Raw genomic sequence first — 19,697 nt, forward strand, 5'->3', positions numbered from 1 at the left:
CAGATCGGCCTCGTTTCGCCTCTAGGCCGGGACCTCTGCTTGACTCCCAGGACCCGGGGAGGGAGCATGTCGAAAGCCTAAGGAGGTTACAAGGAACCCCCACCGATCTGGCGTGCCTTCGGCAGTTTCTGATGAAAATCCCCAGACTGCCAAAGTGCGTGCGCGTGCACGAATCCTGAAAGATTGCTTCTCGTCCTCCGAAGCGTCCTCCCCATGCAGGGGTTGGAGCTTTCGGAAGGACTCGCGCCCTCTAAATAGAAGCTTATAGAAGAGGACGCTTCACGTCCTCTCTCTCTCTCTCTCGTTATGCGTTTCAGTGAGAAGTAAGAAGGCGAACGTCGCCTGAACTCGTGTCCGTCTTTCCACCGAGAAATACGTAAGAGAAGTCATAGTAGCAGGAAGCTTTTGAGAGCGGACGCCCGGGACGCTCGGATGGACTCCAGGCGCGCGCGAGCCAATGCAGTAAAGTGCGCGCAGTGGACGCCAAGTGCGCGCCAGTGGACCGCCAAGTGCGCGCAGTGACGCCGAGCGCGCTCCAGTGGACGCCGAGCGCGCTCCAGTGGACGCCGAGCGTGCACCACGCACGCCAGGTGTGTCGCTGGCTGAACGTTTCTGTGAACTCTTCAAGCTCTTGTTTCAGATAGGCCTAAAGAATGTTTATCTCTACCTCCGTGATACCTTCTACCTCACCTGCAAAGAAGTGAAGTAGGCAGTGCTTCGGAGGAATTTAAAGTGAACAGACAACTTCTTCTTCGAAACCCAGCAAGACATCGGGTTTCGTGAATTCAAGAGGTCTCTGTCAAATTAATATTGCTTTTTCGCATAGGTGGATGGAGTTAAGGAAAGCTCAAGGGAAGATCTCGTTTGCTCTACCGCAACCTTTGCCATTCTGCCAAATAAATTTAAGTTGCCACTACCGCAGTCAAGACTTTGCGATAGGCAGTTTACGGGTTATGTAAGGCTCGATGTCCTGCACGTCAGGACTCTCGGCAACGTTCATGGGATTCTTGCAAAGGCACTCATCAAAAGGACGCTCTTCAGGAAAGCGCAAGACAGGACTTCCTTTGCCATACTGCCAATAAATTTTAAGCTTTAGCAGGCATTAGTTGTGATACGGGAGAGGAAGCTGGTTGAGAGTTTCTTCCTCTTCCCAGGATAATTTTGCAAGCTTTTTAGCCCATCTGAAAGGGTTTTTCAGATGATAGATTTTGTTAGTTTCTAGTCGGGACTACGCTGCCGAATTGAACATCGTCGTTCTACCTACCTGCCGAAGCCCAGTCTCTTAACAGGATTCTTGCCCCTTCCTCGTTGAGACGGGAATCGAAAAAAAAAAAAAAAATTAAATGCTTGACTCCCTGGATTACGTTTTGTCAATTCAGTGACTTTCCCCCATTGACAATATACTTTTGTTTTGTCAAGTAATGGGTATCCCCTCATTGACAAAATATCTCTTTGTCCCGTAAATGGGTTAGTTCTCATTGACAAACATCTCATTAACTTGATATTGCGTAAGCGAATAAGCTCTTATTGACAAGATTCGGAAGAGCTCTCATTCGTCATTCGCAGACTCGTACAAGAAATAGACTTGTAGACTACGTCAATGAACGCTTATGTCCAGTAACATAAGAAGCTTGAGCTGACTGCTTCGATTCTCTTAAGTTTTGTTCATGAAACTGCCTGTCAGATAGGTATGTAGCTGTATTTCCGAATTCAGCTATATATATGTCTGCCAGGTAAGTATGAACAAACTTTATTGTGATATAATTTCATACTTTGCCTTGCGTTATTTTACTTCTGGTTGGTTCAAGTCATATACGCTTGCTGTAGTTACTTCTTCGGATGGCAACCGAGAGGTCTATTGTCTATTTTAAGGACATTTAATCGGTACTCCCTGCAGCCTTCCAGGAGTTTCCGATTTATCTTTTACCGTTGTATGGTAGTGTTCTGACGACACAAAACGCATCTATATATTTAGCGTTTTCTGTTTCGCTTAAATATACCAGCTTGAGAGTCTTTCTGCTCAAAAAATAACGGACCTATTTCTTCGTAGAATAGGGTAGCTGGCAACCAGACATAAAGTTAAGAGACGACGTTCTAAGCTGCTGGCTGCTGCTGTCACGCTGTGTCTGTCCTCCAGTCCAACCGAGCCAGTAACAGATCGGGCGCTGTCATGCGCGGTAGGTACGTCTCTCTCTCCTGCGGGATTGACTGACTAACGTAATCTCGTGCTGGCGGTTACGTCTCTCCTGCGGGATTGCTGACCTAACTGTATCTCGCCCTACAATCAGGACTTTAGCCTAAGATTGAGGGGATTTCTTACTGGAATGAATAAACGTTGCATTCGTTTTGCCTTACTATGTTCAACAGAGTTATCTCTTAATCCTTTCGGTGCTCGTTACCGCACGGTATAGAACTACGAGTCTACCGCAACAAATTGCACTTTTATATGCTCCTGCTTAGGCAAGCGCAGCCTTATTAGGGAAGTAAGCATACTCGGGTAGGGAATGGATGAGCTTGCTGGGGACCATTTCCTTCCTGAAGAAGTTTGTTTCCCCGAATAGACTGCAATTCAGACCACAGTTTTCTCCTACCGGGAAACTGAAATATTATTCAAGATCTAGGAATGATTCTGACATCTCTCAGTGCGTTTTATCACCTGAGGTGATAGAAAGAAGGTGCCGGACATCTGGATAGGGTTTCAGATGTCTTGGATCTTAATCTGAAAGAAGTAAAAGCGATTCGGTAGTCCTCCAGTCCTCGTAACGAGTTTTGGGAACCAGGTGGTCCAGATCAACTCTGATATTCCACAGCTCTCATACTTAAGAAGTATCTTCTCGGTCCCTGTTCGAGTTTACGAGGAAAGCCTATTATAACAACAGGCGTAGAATGTAACGATCCTCTAGAGGTTCGTTACAGGATTGCAAAAGTCCGTACGAATCGTCTAGATCGACGGCAGCAACTATTGACTTCCGAGTGGAATCTTTCTTTAGAAGTAAGTTGAGAGTTGTGGAGACTTTAGGGACGCCCTTTCATTCTTCTATTCGATATGTTGAGGACGAAGAGGCTTCTTCTTTTCTGCTACTTATTCTCGATCCGGGATCGGTACCATTAAACGCCATCCTATGATATTGAACGGGGATGGATATTTAGTCTCTTTTTCCCCTTTTTTCAATCTCTTAGGAAATGTAATAAGAGGATTTATGACGTCACAGGGAGCGACAATGATGCTGATCGCCCCATGTTGGCCTTCAGGATCCTGGATTCACAGAGGTACATACTTCCTAGTTCACTTTCCAAGGACCTTTTCCGAGAGATCGGTCTACTCTAACTCGAAAGGTACCTATAACTACCTATATACATCTCCGCTCTGAGTCTGACTACGTTCAGGCTATCGAGATGTTGACAGGAATAAGATTACCGTCTTCCATTTCCGTCTGAAGAATGGGATAAGCTGGCAGTCACAACTATTAAAGAATACGCAAATATGTTGTTGACGGCCTTTGGGCTCAGAGATTTGCGTCTGTCAAACAACAAAGCCCTTCACGATCTTTGAGTTCTGTGGAATCTCGAACCTCGCTCATCATCTACTTTTTGTCTCACCTGTTTTCTCGGAGTCAGACACTCGTGCGAGATCAGGCGACATATAGTAGCCCTGAGTTTCTTGTTGACGAAGTCGGTTGCGTTTATACACCCCCGATGATCGTGTAACATGAGACCAGGTTGGACTGTCAGCATTCTTCCTTCGGGACTGAATCGCCTTTTTGCTCCCTCGCTCCTTTACTCCTGGCACCAGAAGCTCGAGTCAGGAGTTGATTCGCTGACGACGTTGGGTTTGCGTTGATACACCCCCCAAGGTTTGCTTAGATTGAATCGCCCAGGCAGTCCAGACACTCATCCTTCAGCGAAGAATAGTGCCTTATGGTCTTCAGGGTACAGCCTTGCTGTCCTTGATTCGTCTGACTGGTCAACTGGTCGGTCACCTGACTTTAGTACAGACGGACTGACTGTGCATGTCCAGATCGAAGCTTTCAATATGGAACTTAGACGTAGTCTGAAGTTCTTGATGTCAAAGCATTCGAACCTCTCCTACCTGTTAACTTCTTGCATGTGATCAGGAAGGCCTTCTTCTAACCACCCTAGATACGACAAAGAGGGTTAGTGAGATTTTAAGCCATCGTCACAAGTTTTGGCTTTAGAGAACACAAGGCGGTGTGCTCTCTAACCCTTCCGTTGTGGCCTAAGAATGGTAACCCGTTTTGTCCTTGGGCCAGGAGCTTGGAAGCAAGGATGCACAAGTTAGTGGGCAGGAGCCAGAGAGAGTCCTGTGCCCTGTCGGGTCTCTCAAGTTTTATCTACATAAAACTCAAGAAAGTCGAAGTCATTCGGGCAATCTGCAGTGTTCCGAAAAAGACCAGACTTGCCCATATCGAAGAACAGCCTGGCTTTAGTGTTAAGGAGTTCTTTCAAAAATGCTCCTTCATTGTGTTTGCACAAAGATTTGAAATCTTTTTATCTGAATGCTCACGAGGTGAGGTGGGCGCGGCCTCGGAAGCATTTCAACAGAGCATGGCACTCAGCAACATCCTGAGTACCATGTTTTAGCGAAGCAACTCTGTGTTCACTTCACACTCCCTGCGAGATGTGAAGATGGCATATGAGAATCTGCTGCTCGCTAGGGCCATACGTCTGCAGACACAATCTTGGGGGCAAGAAGTACCATCATCCTATCCTGTAGAAAATGGTTAGGAAGAGCTCTTAATTTAGTTGTTGAGTCGCCGACAACGGCGACTTCTTAACTCTTAAGCCTTAGTTAACACACCTTAACTTTGGCTAGGTTGGTCAGGTGGTGATATATATATATTTATATATATATATATTTATTTTACTTCTTAGCCCTCATGGTATGGTCAACAATATGGTCTAGTCACGTCGTGGTCTCGCCCCTGTTGACAGATCATCTGGAGTGCACCAGCTATTATAGGTCTCTACCTCGCTGGCAACTCTAGTAGCACAAGCAGACTTACGTGGCAGTAACCACGAAGCCAGCTATGCTAACAGGTGGAACCAAGATGTAAATCATCTGCATGCATTTGTTTCCCAAAATCCTTCTATTCTGTCCCTTCCCACCTCCAAAGGTGGGATTCAGCTATATATATATCGACAGGTAAGTTTCATGAACAAAATGATATTGTTATGATACAATAAAGTTTGTTCATACTTACCTGGCAGATATATATAATCAAGTACCCACCCACCTCCCCTCAGGGGACAGTGAAATAAAAATTATGAATAGATGGGAATGGTTCCTGATACCCGCCATCCCACGCGGCGGGAATGGGTACTAACCACCTGGCCGACCACGCGTGTGTCGGAAGTTTTTAAAATTCTGTCGGACTTCAGAAAAATACAGCTATATATATATCTGCCAGGTAAGTATGAACAAACTTTATTGTATCATAACAATATCATTTTTTACTGTTAGTGCAGTGGAGGGTGCGTTCTGTTGGCGGCTGTTTTGCTCCCAGGCCTAGACCTCTTCCAAGCTCACATACCCAGAGGAGAAGGAAAGTCGAAAGCCTTACGGAGGTTATGGAGAATCCCCACCGATCAGGCGTCCCCTCGGCAGGATCTGTAGAACGTCCCAGACTGCCAAGTTCGCCATTGGAAAGGCGTCCTAATTAGTAGAGGTGCGTTCGATCGGCTCTGTCTCGCTCTCAGGCCTAGACCTCTTTCCAAACTCACAAGCCCAGAGGAGAAGGAAAGTCGAAAGCCTTACGGAGGATTATGGTAGAATCCCCACCGATCGGGCGTTCCCTCGGCAGGATCTGTAAAACGTCCCCAGACTGCCATAGGGATAGCCATTGCAAAGGCAGCCTTTAAAAAGTGCGTCTGTCTTCCGTTTCTTCATCTTACATCCGAAAAGACGAAGAATGTACATGTTAGAAGTTCGGACGATCTGGCTCGTTCTCTTGAATAAGAGAACACTTCAACACTGACTCACTGAGCGAGAGGCTAGAGCCAGCCAGCAAGCTAGCGCGAGCCACGTTCCAACAGCCAGCAGCGAGCCGCGTTCCAACAGACTAGCGCGAGCCGCGTTCCAACAGACTAGCGCGAGCCTCGTTCATACAGAATAAACGCGAGAGCGTTCCAGCAACTGAGTGCGAGCCGCGTTCCAGAACTTTTCTTGGCGCAAGGCGCCTTCAAAAGAGAAAAACACGGACGGCTTAACTAAGGAGCCTTATAGTAGAATGGCAATCAGTAGGATGCTTCCATTGAATGTTTTCTGGCAAGAGGCTCGTATAACAAGACTAGAGGCGCTCGGATCTATTAGGGCGCACGGGACCTTCCACGCAAGCGGAACGTTCCAGGAGCGAGTCTCCTTTCTAGCGTGCGGAACATTCCAGGCGCGCGGAACTATCCAGACGCCAGGCGCTAGGCGCAAGGATCCAGACGCCAGGCGTCAGAAGATTTCAAAAAATCTTCATTAGAGAGAGAGGTCAGTCGCGAGACTCCTCTTTGAATTTTTAACTTGAACAACTTTCCCCTGGCCAAATGTGCAAGATGTCGCACAGGCGGCTCGTTGCTTTTGTCAGAAGGTTCTGATACTAAGAGAAGCACCTTTTCATTTTTTATTCAGAAGATCCTTTGTTAGGCAGTTCCTCTCAATGCGGACTCTCTCTTCATCCATGCTCTTCCCTCGTTTTGAGGAGGCAAGAGCTTTGGGAGTTTTTCTTAATAAGATCTCATCGATGTTTGGGTATGATGGCGGATAGAAAAATACCTTCCGTAAACCCTAGTGATGAACAGGAATTCTGTCTCTTCCGCGATTTATGTAGAAATCACGAAGATTTAAAGAGTTCCTTGATTAACTTCGTTCCTTAAGGACATATATATATACTCTTTCTATCGTTCTATAACGAAAAGAACGAAGATAGTAGAGGTAGTAGAGTTTCTGCTGTATGAGAATACGATACGGTCAAATCATAAAACACATACCGTAGTTACTTCTTTTCTGTGCAACTCAATTACAAGTATTCCTTCTACGTTCTTTCCTAGGAAGGACTACGCTTAAAGGGATTGTTAAGAACTACACCCTACTTAGCTTCTAGATTTATCGAAGTCTTTTTTCGCTTAAATATGCTTTAATAAGACTTCCTGAAGTTCGATAATAGTTTTATTAAATTCCTTTATTAATTGGAGTAGCTGGCAACTCTGGAAGAGTAAGCGGGGACTGCTTTCGCTGAGAGCCTGAGACCAACGCAGTACGCCTACGCCAGTTACTGTCAGTACCATGTAGGTGTCAGTCATGAGCGGTCGGGCGAATCTCTCTCTCCTGCGGGATGGAATAACTTTCCGTATCTCTCCCTACAATCGCGGTCTTAACCTCGGATTGAGGGGATAGTTAAGCTTACATAAATAAATATTGTATGCCTTTTGCTAAGAAGCTTTCAATAAGAGAGATAGTACAACCTTTCAATGCTGTTTACCGTAGGTAACATTATTAAAGATTCTATCGCAGCAGAACATTTATATTATGTAATGCTCTCAGGCTTACGAAAGCATAGCTTATTAGAGTACCTGCTCAGAAGAAGATGGATGAGTCGGATGGGAAACATTTTCTTTGGGGCAGAACTTGTTTCCCTGAATGGACTATACTACGTATATAAAGTTTTTTCCTCCTAAGAACGGAATTAACATGTGAAAGGATGTCGGGTACCATAAAGGCACAGGTGTTCTGGCCACATAACATAAAAAGAATTAGAAGAAAGCGCCAGTCTGGCGCAACGCGCCAGAAGTACCAACCTGGCGCATGCTCCAGAAGCGCCAACCTGGCGGCAAAATTTGCGCCAGAGCGCCAGCCTTGGGCGCAGTGAGCCAAGAGCACCATCCAAGATTTTCTCGTTTTAGCGAGTATTAACCTAGGAGTCAGTAGACTCTCGGACACCGAGCTCGGTAACGGCAAGATTCGTTCCTGATTTCGTTACCCATGTAATCACTTAGGCCATTTCCACGACACTCTCATATCGCATAGAGCATCGAGAATCTCTTTTTTCGCTCCTATTCGCGTTAACAAAGAGATCCTTCTCGATCGACGATAATAACTGTTAACATGTTTAACATTTATTGGAAAGAGTTGTGAGAAGACGAACAGGCTTCCTATAGACTGCTTCCTTTTCCTACTTCTCCCCCGATTGAAGATGAACGTGAAAAGCTTCAAGGAAGATTATCTTGCCAGTACAAGAGCAACTGGCCCTCTTTGGTGGGAGTGTTAGCGCCTCGTTAGGAGGACGTTGCGCTTTCCAATCAAAAGTCTCTTCCTCTCTCCCCTGCGAAGCGAGAGGCGTCATGCAGACGTGAAACTTCCAAACATATCGCAGAGGCTTCGGTTTCGAGAGCGAGATCGGGAGAATCTTACGGAAGACACGTAACGCCAGAGAGACGTGAGACGTCGTCAAGACATGAATAGTCATTTAAAGACTGCTTTTAGACGCGAGGCTCCAACCAAAATTTTGGCGCCAGTTAGGACGCCGTTTTGAGAGCGAAGCGTCTTCCAGGCGCGAGGCGTTCATCCAGACGTCAGCAGCCACACACACGGGAGGCGTCAGCCAGGATGCTTGGCTGACTAGAAGCGTCATCCAAGCGGGAAGCGTCATCCATTTATGGAGAGAAGCCTGGGCTGTTGGCGCCTTCCAGGACTATTAAAGCGGGGAAGAGGAAGGAATATCATTCACTTAGCCCCTCTCCTATTAGGAGTTGTCTCCTCCAGAGGAAAGACGTACTGAAATTAGCAGCGGAGACTCATCTAGACCCCGAGTTAGAAGTAAACTCGGAGGAGGAGTATCAAGAAGAGAAGGACTGTCGAACTATAATTTTTTGTTACAGCCTGCTTCTAGAGGAGTATGGAGACGACTTGACTCCTGCCTCTCCTCCTTCTCCGCGCGCTCTTTTCTCGAAGTGCAAAGACGAAGAAATCTTCGTTTTTTCTTAGAATGAAGCCCGCCATTTCGATGAAGAGGGCTCTTCAGTCTTTAGACTCTTGGATGAAGTTGAAGAAGGAGTTAGTTAGAACGGTCTTCTGCATGCCTCCAGCGAGACTAGCTGGTAAAAGAGGCATTTGATATCAGACGGTGAGAGAATATGGGTATTTCTCTTCCGTCTACGTCAGAAGCGGACTTTCGACCTTAGTTGACGCTTCACGTAGACAAGGTTTTGAACTCTGCCCGTATAACTTGGGGCATTCAGAACTGGACCATCTCCTCAAGGGACTCTTTCATGTATTGGAAGTTTTTCACTTCTTAAGTTGGTCCTTGGGGTGATGTCCAGAAAGCCCATGATTCTGAAGGACTCGAACCAGAAGTCCTTCTGTGTATTTTGTCTTGTATAGACAAAGCGGTCAGGATGGCTCGGTTGAGATTCTCTCTTTGTTTGGAGCAGGTCTTCTTAAAAAGAGGACAGTATATAGTGTCTTTTTAACCAAAGCGGTCTCCCACGCTCAGAGGGCAGCGCTTCTGTACTCGCCTTTGTCTGACTTTTTGTTTGCCCTTCTCAGTAGTGAAGGACATTTCTCGTTCATTAACTGAGAAGGCGACTCAAGACCTTCTGACACAGTCAGTAAGGAAGAAGAAACCTGCAGACAGCCCCAAGAACACTGTCATTGTCTGATGAGGAGAAAGACCGGCCTACAACCTAACACGATGCGCTAGATGCGAACATATAGGACAGATAAGAGTGTCCGATGTGGACATTGCCAGACATCCTCGAGACTCTACCAAGCTCGAAGCTCCGGCAATGTGGGGAGGAGCCACCACCCCAGGCGCGAGGCGCCAGGCAGGAGCGAGGAGCGAGGTACCAGCCAGCGGCGAAGCTCCAGGCAGGCGCAAGGCGCCACTCCAACCGGGCGCGAGACACCAGCCAGGTCGCCAGCCAGCGCGAACCGGCTCCAAGGCAGGCGCAAGGTGCCAGGCAGGCACTAAAGCGCCAACCTGGCGCGAGACGCCAGCCAGGCGCGAGGCGCCAGGCAGGCACAAAGGCCAAAACCTGGCGCGACGCCAGCCAGGCGCGAGGTGCCACCAGCCGCGAAGCTCCAGGCAGGCGCAAGGCCCACCCAACCGGGAGTAGACGCCAGCCAGGCCGGCGCCAGCCAGAAGAGGCAGCACCAGCCGCCAGCCAGGCGCGAGGCGCCAGCCAGGCTGCGAGCAGCCAGCCAGGCGCAAGCCAGGCTCTAGGCGCGAATCTCCAGCTAAGACGCGAAAGGTACCAGACAAGCGCTAGGCCGCCAACCAAGAGCGAAGCACCAGCCAGGCGCGAGGTTCCTGCCAGGCTTCAGGCTTCAGTCGGGTGAGATCCATTTCAAGAAGACCTGGTCTTCTTTGAAACATGGAGATCTCCTAAGCACTTCATTAGTGACTTGATTCCTTCAAAACAGCTGAGAATTAAAAGTACAGAAGTGCGCGCTTTTGCAAGTTCTTGTTCTTTACATAACAATATGTCATATAAGACATATTAGCTGTGTTGTACGGTAGAGGCAACTCTGTGTTGACTTCTCATTACACAAAGGATGTCAAGTTAACCTACGAGAGATCCTTCTCTTTTGGTTTATACGTTTCTGCGGATACGTTACTGGGATAAGGAGCCGACACTGATCCTTAACTTTGAGTTAAAGTTTTTTTAACTTAGTGAAAATAATTATTGGGGTTTTTGAAAGGAGTGTGGGAGATTAACTCTTTCCAATTTGAGCGCGAACCCTCGTGTTAGGATCAGGTTGGAATCGATCGGTGTTTGCGCTCCTTCATAAGGTGTATTGTCATATAAGTGGATCAGCACCCATTGACAAAGTCCTTTCAGGCTCTGCCGAGTAAGTGGATAAGACCCCTTCGGCAGACCCCACAAGAACTCTTGGCCATAGATCACATATCTCGCTAAAGTTTCTTGAGGTGATGCAGAACTACTGGGCAAACACCCACGAAGTCTACCACCTATCAGGTAGGAACCAAGGTTTTATTTATACCTACAACATATGTTGTTTACCTGTCTATTCCATATAGTAGCTGTCTCTTACCCTCCACCGAAGGGTGCCAATCAGCTATGTATATATCTGACAGGTAAGTTGATTGAATGAAAATGATATTGTTATGATACAATAAAGTTTCATACATACTTACCTGGCAGATATATACGAGTTACGGGCCACCCAGCCTCCCGCAAGGATACAGGTTGGAAGAGAAAAAATATGATAGAAAACAGGAATGGTTCCTAATCCTGCCACCCAGGGCAGGACGGGTAGATCACCTGACCTACCTGCAGCGTGTGCCGCGAAATTTGAATTTCTGTCGGGGACGACGGAGTCTTAGCTATGTATATATCTGCCAGGTAAGTATGTATGAAACTTTATTGTATCATAACAATATCATTTTTCTTAGGATTTTCGGCTTACAACTGGCTCAAGAACGGAACCCCCGTCGTAACCCAGGGACTGCCTGTATTGGTAAGTTCTGTGAAAAGTGCAAAAGTGTGCTGGACGGGTCTCTGTGGATTGGAGATGTTAATTAGCTGCAAAAGATGATTGCCAGTTCCTTAGATGGGGATTGTTCTCCCTTCATTACTGCTGAATCTTTTCAGCTGCTTCTTCCAGGACTGACTTCTCTTTGTGTCTCACTACCTTCTGCTTGTTTTCCTCTGGTTCACAAGGGGAGGCAAACACCTTATGCTCTTGGACAATGCTGACCCAGGTGTATGTCTTGCTCTTCCCAGGTGAGACATTGGTATGTGTTTATGGTTTGCCTTCGCTCATCAGTTGGCAGATTTACTACAGTAATGATAAATGCTTCATCCCTTGGTATTCTTTTTGACCTGTCTTTCACTGCTATTTCTGCTAAGGAACTCAGCGTTGTTGAGCCTTTTGTAGTGATCATCTTGCCTGTGGAGATATCCCCATGGTACAGAGTGCAGGCTGTAATCCTCCGATATGGCTATGTGCCAGGTTAGGGTTAACAGAGGGCTCTCTCGGTGCTCTAGAACCAGGGTTTCCTTGTTTGCCTCTGAAACTTTGGGACTGCTCTTGACTCTTTCCTGCTGGTAGTATTCTCTTGTATAGATGTTACAGGAGTCATAACCTCCCTGCTCATGATAGTGATCAGGAGCATGGCATTACCAAGTAAAAATTCAGCTTCCCAGTCAGTTAAGATCTTAGATCATCCTCCCATGTGAGCTTCCTATGTACTACGAATGGTTTGTACTTCTTAATTTGTATTTTCCTAGAACCTTTCGCCATAATCCCTTCACCTCCCCATGTAGTCTCAGATGCTCAAGGAAAGAGTGCTTCAGAATGACAGGTGAGTGGGCATTTACCACATTCTTCCATCAACCACCCATGAACCACCTTGTTACCAGGTTGCAGTTGTAGCAACGACACTATCCCTCTGAAGAATGCTTCTATATAGAAGTCTATTGCTTGTATATCTAGGAAAAATGAAGTTTAAGTTAATTTAACATTTTGGTATTTTTCTTTAGTCCCTTTGTGGAGCAGCTAGATGTATATTATCTTCATTTGCATCTCCATGTACTCGATTTCCCATTAGGTCTTTTTTCCACTTTCATATCAGTCTTTAAGATCTCAGTCTATTTTCCAGCCTCTGTGCCGGTGTTACAAGATGCGTAGAGTATCAAAAGCAGTAATTGTAAGTTTAGTCGAGATATGCTCATGTGTTATAGAGGTAAGTATTTGAAGTTTTGAGGATTAGTTTGCATCTTTGTATGAATCAAAGATTATATAATGATTTTTTCTTTTACTTTACATACGAGTACTGTATATGTCATTTAACTTTGGACCTGGCTTTATAAAATCTATCATATAGTGTTAATTTAATGATGATGTTGGTGTATCTAATTTCAATAAATGTACATTATAATTATGTATGCTCACCAATGATCCTTGATGACTTGATAAGAAAAAGTACGGATATGCTATAAAACACACAGGAGTATTATTTCTGTGTCTTGTACAAAAATGATATAAAAATTAGTTTGTTTACGTGCGGAACAAACGCTTGGTCTTAACAATAGGATTTATCTTCATCCCAGCTGGAAACCAGTTAAAACAATCAAAGATTGTAGGGCAAGGAATTTGTGACATCTGGCAACTCATGCACATATGAGGTTGGAGTTGACCAGTGATCACTCACCTCACCTCGTGACACGTGTGTCTTTCTTTAACTACCTTGGAGAGTAGACGCTTGTGTTTCTAATTCTTATTTGGTGTGTTATTAGTGTGAGTGTTTGTGTTTTGTATTGAAGCCCTCTCGAGTTTTCACAGCCTCATCAATGCATGTGCCCAGGCATTTAGGGATTCCCGTGCTACAGGTTTTTGGCTGCTATGAATATAAAAATGATATGAAAATTAGTTTTGGTAATGTTCATACGTATATGTATCCTATATCTTTTTGGTGCAATGTAAGAGAAATTATACACCTTAGGATGAAAAATTATTTTCATACAATCAACTTACCTGTCAGATATATACATAGCTAAGACTCCGTCGTCCCCGACAGAAATTCAAATTTCGCGCCACTCGCTACAGGTAGGTCAGGTGATCTACCGGCCTGCCCTGGGTGGCAGGACTAGGAACCATCCCCGTTTTCTATCATATTTTCTCTGTCGCCCGGTGGTATCAACATTGTTGTTATTACCTCCTGACTTAGATTCATTTTTCATCCTTTGATCATTGTTTTTTTTCGGCTTTTTGGTGACGTATTTGGATCGTGTTTTGGCATTCGCTACAGTGGACTGTTTTTGGAATAACTCTTTTGGATTTTTCTCAGTATGTCTGATTCTAATGTGAGTTGTGAGAATGTTGTGTGAATGTAGGCTGCAGGGTGAGGATACCGAAAGCTTCGGTTGATCCTCACACTGTATGCCGTAAATGTAGGGGGTTTCAGTGTTCTGCTATTAATACTTGTAAGGAATGCGAGGATGAATGCAGAAGAGTGGAAGACTTTGACTTCTTATTTGAAGAAGTTAGATGAGGGATAGAATTAGACGATTGAAAGGTGTGAGTTTCAAGGCCTATTGAGCCTTTCACTGATAATTATAATCCTAATGATGTAGATTCTCCCTATGTATCTCATTCTCAGAGTGCTTTTTCGGATTCGCATCGGAAATCGCCAATCTGAAAGCTACATAGACATGAAGTCCAAGATGGCTGACTTCAAAGGTAAGGCTAGTGAAAGTGAGCATTACAGTGAAGTGAGTTCTCCCAGTGTTGTGGAGGGGCGTTTGATCGTCCCTGCGACGCTCCCAGGCCTAGACCTCTTCCAAGCTCACAAGCCCAGAGGAGAAGGAAAGTCGAAAGCCTTAAGGAGGTTGTGGGGAATCCCCAACGGTCAGACGTCCCTTCAGCTAGCTCTGCTTCGTGGCAAGGCGGCTCAAGGGCGCTATAGAAAAGCCGTCCTTCGCGAGTGTTTCTCGTCCTCTCCCTCTCCCTCAACCTAAACGAGGGTGGAAGGAATCGAACTTGTCGAGACCGCTGAAGCGTCATATGAAGCCTGACATAGATTCTAGTCCAGAGCGTTTCTCAGATGACGCTCCGTCTTCTAGCAAGAAAGCGAAGGTGGCGTCAGCGTCACCTGAAGTGTACGCGGAAGTACCCTTTCCTTCTTCTCCCCCGAGTGATGACGAAAGACGTCATGCACTGGACGTGGGAGAAGCGTCAAGAAAGATCATTTATGGCAGTTCAAGAGCAACTGTCATCTCTAGTGGAGTTTTTTTAGCGCCACGTCGGAAGGACGTGACGCTTCCAATTAAGAAGTCTCGTCCTCTCTCACCTGTTCAACGAGAAGCGTCATACCAGACGGGAAACGGCTAACGTCTTACAGAAGCGTCTAGTTCGAGAACGAGATCAGGTGCTTACGAGAGTTTCGTAACGCCAGAGAGACGTAAGACGTCTTTGAGACGCGAAGCGTCATTGGAAACGGAGCATAGACATGACGCTCCGTCCAATATTATGACGCCAAGTAGGACGCCTTTGGAGAGCGGAGCGTCTTCCAAGCGCGAAGCGTCATCGAGACGTCAGCAAAAGACGTCATCATGACGCTTGGCGAACGGGAAGCGTCATGTAAGCGTGAAGCGTCTTCTAAAATTCTAGAGAAGCCGAAGCTTATGACGCCTTCCAAGACTATTAGAGCGGGAAAGAGGAAGGATTATCATTCCCTTAGCCCCTCTCCTATTAGGAGTTTGTCTCCTCAAGAAGAAGAACGTTCGGAAAGGAGAGCAGAGACGCATGATAGATCCCGAGTTAGAGGAAAACTCGGATGACGAATCTAGTGGAAGAGAAGGTCTGTCTAAACTATAAGGTGTTGACTACCCTACTTCTTGAGGAGTACGGAGACGAGTTGACGCCTGCCGCTCCTCCTTCTCCGCGCTCGCTCTTTTCCAGTGCTAAGACGAAGAAGCCTTCGTCTTTTTCTCAAAATGAAACAAACCCACCATATCGATGAAGAGGAGCATTACATTCCTTAGACTCATGGATGAAGTCTAAGAAAGACTTAGTGAGGACAGTCTTCTGCATGCCTCCAGCAAGATTAGCTGGGAAAAGAGGCATTTGGTATCACAGACGGGAGAGAATATGGGTATTGCTCTCCCTTCTACAACCGAACAGATTTTTCGACTTTGGTTGACGCTTCACGGCGTCAAAGTCTCAATTCTGCACGGATTACGTGGGGAATTTCGGAACTGGATCATCTCCTCAAGGGACTCTTTCGTGTATTGGAAGTTTTTAACTTCTTAGATTGGTCCCTTGGGGTGATGTCCAAGAAAGCCCATGATTCGGAAGGAATCGAACCTGAAGCCCTGTTAATGCATATTGTCTTGTATTGACAAGGCGGTACAGGATGGATCTTTTGAAAATCTCCTCTTTGTTTGGGGCAGGTCTTTTAAAGAAAAGGACTGTATATGGCGCCTTCTTAACAAAGGCAGTCTCACATGCTCAGAGAGCAGCACTTCTATATGCGCCTCTATCTGACTTTTTGTTCCCTTCTCAGTTAGTAAAGGACATTGCGCATTCTTTAACTGAGAAGGCAACTCAGGATCTGCTGACGCAGTCAGCAAGAAAGAAGAAACCTGTTGCTGCATCGGACAAGAAAGGACCCAGTACAACGGTGCAGCCCTTTCGAGGTGGTCCGACCTCCAGACCTTCCACAAGGAGGAAGGCTCCAGAGAAGAGAGGTAGATCTGCTTTTCGTCCCTTTAAGAAGGGAAAATGAAGATTCTCTCCTCCAAGCACCAGTAGGTGCCAGGCTCCTGGGATTTGTGGAAGCCTGGACACTGATAAATGCAGACGCGTCATCTTTGGCGATCTTAAGGAGGGGATATCGTATCCCTTTCCTGAACACTCCTCCCCTAACGTCAATACCAAGGGAACTATCAGCCAAATACAAGGATCCTGTGCTGAGGGATACTCTTCGATCGATGGTGGAAACAAATGTGGGACAAGAGAGCGATAGAATTGGTACGGGATCAACACTCCCCGGGGTTTTACAATCGCCTTTTTCTGGTGGCGAAAGCCTCGGGAGGCTGGAGACCAGTACTGGACGTCAGCTCTCTGAACAAATTTGTTCAGAAGGAGAAGTTCTCCATGGAGACTTCTGCTTCAGTCATGGCGTCATTACGACAGGGAGATTGGATGGTGTCTTTAGATCTCCAGGACGCCTACTTTCACGTCCCGATCCACCCTTCATCGAAGAAGTACCTCCGTTTCATGACGGAGGGAAGGATCTTTCAGTTCAGAGCCTTGTGTTTCGGCCTGTCCACAGCTCCTCAGGTCTTCACAAGCCTGATGAAGAATGTGGCGAGGTTTCTTCACCTCAAAGGAGTGAATGTCTCTATGTATCTGGACGACTTTGGCTAATCAGGGCCAGCGAGAGACAGTGCTTGGAGGACCTAAAGTTAACTCTGGATTTAATCAAAGCGTTGGGATTGCTTGTGAACCTCGAGAAGTCTCAGCTGACCCCCAGACAAGACCTAGTCTATCTGGGGATTCGGATGGATTCTCGGGGTTTTCGAGTTTTTCCTTCGCAAGAGAGAATCGCAAAAGGTTTGCGGATAGTCTCTCTCTTCTTAGAGAAGCAACAAACGTCGGCGAGGGAATGGTTGAGCCTTCTGGGGACGCTTTCCTCGCTAGAACAATTCTTCCCTCTAGGAAGACTTCATATACGTCCTCTTCAATTCTTCCTCAAGAGGTCTTGGAGCTGGAAAACCGGACAACTGTCGGACGTTTTTCCCATTCCAGTGGAGATAAAGTCACACCTACAGTGGTGGTTGCTCCCTCTGGAAGAGAACAAAGGGATCTCTCTAAGAACACAGAACCCAAGACCTAGTGTTGTTCTCCGACGCGTCGGAGAGAGGTTGGGGAGCGACATTAGGCTCAGAGGAAGTGTCAGGCACCTGGGAACCAGCACAGGTGTCTTGGCACATAAACTGCAAAGAGCTCTTCGCCGTACATCTGGCCTTGAAGAGCCTAGAACCTCTGGTGTCAAACAAGGTAGTGCAAGTAAACGTGGACAACACCACCGCACTTGCCTACATTCGGAAACAGGGAGGGACGCACTCCTCGTTCCTTTACGAGCTCACGAGAGACCTATTTACTTTGGACGTCTCACAGGAACATCTCCCTGCTGACAAGGTTCGTACAGGGAGTAAGGAATGTGAGTGCGGACAGGCTCAGCAGGAGGAACCAGGTCCTTCATACAGAATGGACACTACACGAGGAAGTGTGTCTCGATCTCTGGTCTCTGTGGGGAAAAAAACTCCTCATGTGGATGGCTCTTCGCAACATTCATTTCAAAAAGGCTCCCAGTTTTTTTGCTCTGTCGTGGAAGATCCAAGAGCTCTTATGGTAGACGCCTTCCTGCTAAATTGGTCTCGAGTAGACGTATATGCTTTTCCCCCATTCAAAATCCTGGGTTAGTAAATGAGAAAGTTTGTGGCGTCAAAAGAGACGAGGATGACGTTAATAGCCCCCTTTTGGCCGGCCCAGGAATGGTTCACGGAGGTGGTAGAGTGGATCGTAGATTTTCCAAGATCCCTACCAAGAAGGATGGATCTTCTCAGACAACCACACTTCAAGAGGTACCACCAAAACCTCCCCGCTCTCGCTCTGACTGCCTTTCGACTATCGAAAGACTTGTCAGAGCGAGAGGCTTTTCTCGCGAAGTGCAAGCGCGATCGCGAGAGCACGCAGAACCTCCACTACGAAAGTATACCAATCAAAGTGGGAGGTATTTAGAAGGTGGTGTAGATCCAAGAAGTTGTCCTCCTCCACTACCTCTATAGCGGAAATTGCTGATTTCCTGCTATTCCTGAGAGAAAAATCTCATCTAGCCGTATCCACAATAAAGGGATACAGAAGTATGCTCTCGGCTGTATTCAGGAACAGAGGTTTAGATCTGGCAGATAATAAAGATCTCCACGATCTCATAGGTCTTTGAGACTTCAAAGTCTAAGGAACCAGTACCTCCGAACTGGAACCTAGACGTAGTCCTAAAGTATCTGTCATCGGAAAGATTCGAACCTCCTCATCGGCATCGTTTAGAGACATTACCCGAAAATGCGCTATTCCTATTATCTTTAGCTACGGCAAAGAGAATTAGTGAATTGCATGCTCTGCAGGATAAAGTAGGATTCAAGGAGACTCAGCGATTTGCTCGTTTAAGACCCTGTTTTAGCGAAAAACGAGAATCCTACGAATCCCTGGCCTAAGTCATTCGAAGTCAAAGGCATGTCGAGTCTCGTAGGCAGAGAAGCAGAGAGGTCTCTATGCCCTGTTAGAGCTCTGAAGTTCTACCTTCAGAGAAAAGCATCAAATGGGAGGCTCTAGACAAGGTCTTTGGTGCGCGGTAAAAGACCCCACAAGACTGATGTCCAAGAATGCGCTGGCATTCTTTGTAAGAAACGTCATTACAGACGCTCATAAGGCCTGTCCTGACGAACAGTTACAACTGTTGAGAGTAAAAGCTCATGAAGTGAGAGCTATAGCGTCGTCTCTCTCGTTTCATAAGAATATGTCGCTTAAAAACATCATAGATACGACATTTGAGATGCAACTCAGTATTTGCATCTCATTACTTGAAAGACGTGCGTGTGACATATGAAAAGTGTTTTTCTCTAGGTCCTTTCGTATCGGCGGATTACGATTCTGGGTACGGGAGCCGACACCAATCCTTAAATGTATATACTTTTCTTCTTTTTGGATATGGTCGAAGTCTCTTCGAACAATGGAGGACTTAGGCTAGACGGGCGGCCGTCTATGTTGTTCAGTAAGAGAATTCTTGTCATATCCAATTAGTTGAGTATAATTTTTTTTGAAAAATTATGTATGTGTGCGTAGTGGTTTTGAGTTATGGTTGTGACGAGTTCGGGGATAACTCGGACAATCCTTAGTTCTAACATATGGTTAGGATCAGGTGGTCGGGATTGGTTGTGTGCTCCTTCATAAGGTGTATTGTCATATAAGTGGATCAGCACCCATTGACAAAGTCCTTTTAGGCTCTGCCGAGTAAGCGGATAAGACCCCATCGGCAGACCCACAAGAACTCTTGGCCATAGATCATATATCTCGCTAAAGTTTCTTGAGGTGATGCAGACTACTGGGCAAACACCCACGAAGTCTACCACCTATCAGGTAGGAACCAAGGTTTATATACCTA

At 46.2% G+C, this 19,697-nt stretch overlaps 1 protein-coding gene across 4 annotated transcripts in view; it reads left to right on the forward strand.

Annotated features, from left to right (window-relative positions):
- The window catches only part of LOC135202459 (nonsense-mediated mRNA decay factor SMG7-like), a 148,711-nt gene that overhangs the window by 43,202 nt on the left and 85,812 nt on the right, over positions 1-19,697 (forward strand). The window lies entirely within an intron of this gene.

This window comes from Macrobrachium nipponense, chromosome 30 (genome assembly GCF_015104395.2).
Source record: "Macrobrachium nipponense isolate FS-2020 chromosome 30, ASM1510439v2, whole genome shotgun sequence".
Taxonomy (NCBI): domain Eukaryota; kingdom Metazoa; phylum Arthropoda; class Malacostraca; order Decapoda; family Palaemonidae; genus Macrobrachium; species Macrobrachium nipponense.